General features: G+C 57.4%; 1 protein-coding gene across 1 annotated transcript in view; it reads left to right on the top strand.

Moving 5' to 3' along the window:
* The window catches only part of BANF1 (barrier to autointegration factor 1), a 2,770-nt gene that overhangs the window by 498 nt on the left and 1,735 nt on the right, over positions 1–537 (top strand). The window lies entirely within an intron of this gene.

Here is a 537-nt window from a genome sequence, read left to right as displayed (position 1 = left end):
CGGGGAGCTGGTGCGCGCTGCGACCTGCGCCTGTGAGCAGCCGGGCGGCGGGTGGGGCAGAGGGCCCCTTTGTGTGCTTTTCGTGCCCGGTGGCCGTTCCAGTCAGTCAGTGTCCTCATTTCCCAGCCAAGGTCACAGAGGAAGTGACACCTTCGGGGCGAGCCGGCTGCTGAAGGGAGACTTTCCCGCTGCCCCGCGCGCGCCACCTGAGAGGCAGGATAGCCTTTCCTCTGGGGCGAGTCACCAAACACTTCCCGCAGGCAGGGCAGGGGGCTGCTCTCTCGAAGAGTGGGAGACGGGGGAAACTCTTCTTGGACCTCCGTTTTCTCACCCGTGAAGTGAGGGGAATCGAGTAAGCCACCGTAATGGCTGGCTGAACGTTCTCTTTTTTAAAAAAAAAATATATATTTTATTGACTTTTTACAGAGAGGAAGAGAGAGAGATAGAAACATCGATGAGAGAGAAACATCCATCAGCTGCCTCCTGCATACCCCCTACTGGAGATTGAGCCCATAACCTAGCATGTGCCCCTCCCTG

This window comes from Myotis davidii, unplaced genomic scaffold (genome assembly GCF_000327345.1).
Source record: "Myotis davidii unplaced genomic scaffold, ASM32734v1 scaffold425, whole genome shotgun sequence".
NCBI lineage: Eukaryota > Metazoa > Chordata > Mammalia > Chiroptera > Vespertilionidae > Myotis > Myotis davidii.
The sequence above is the reverse complement of the archived record's forward strand: the minus strand, read 5'-3'. Positions and strand labels throughout refer to the sequence as shown.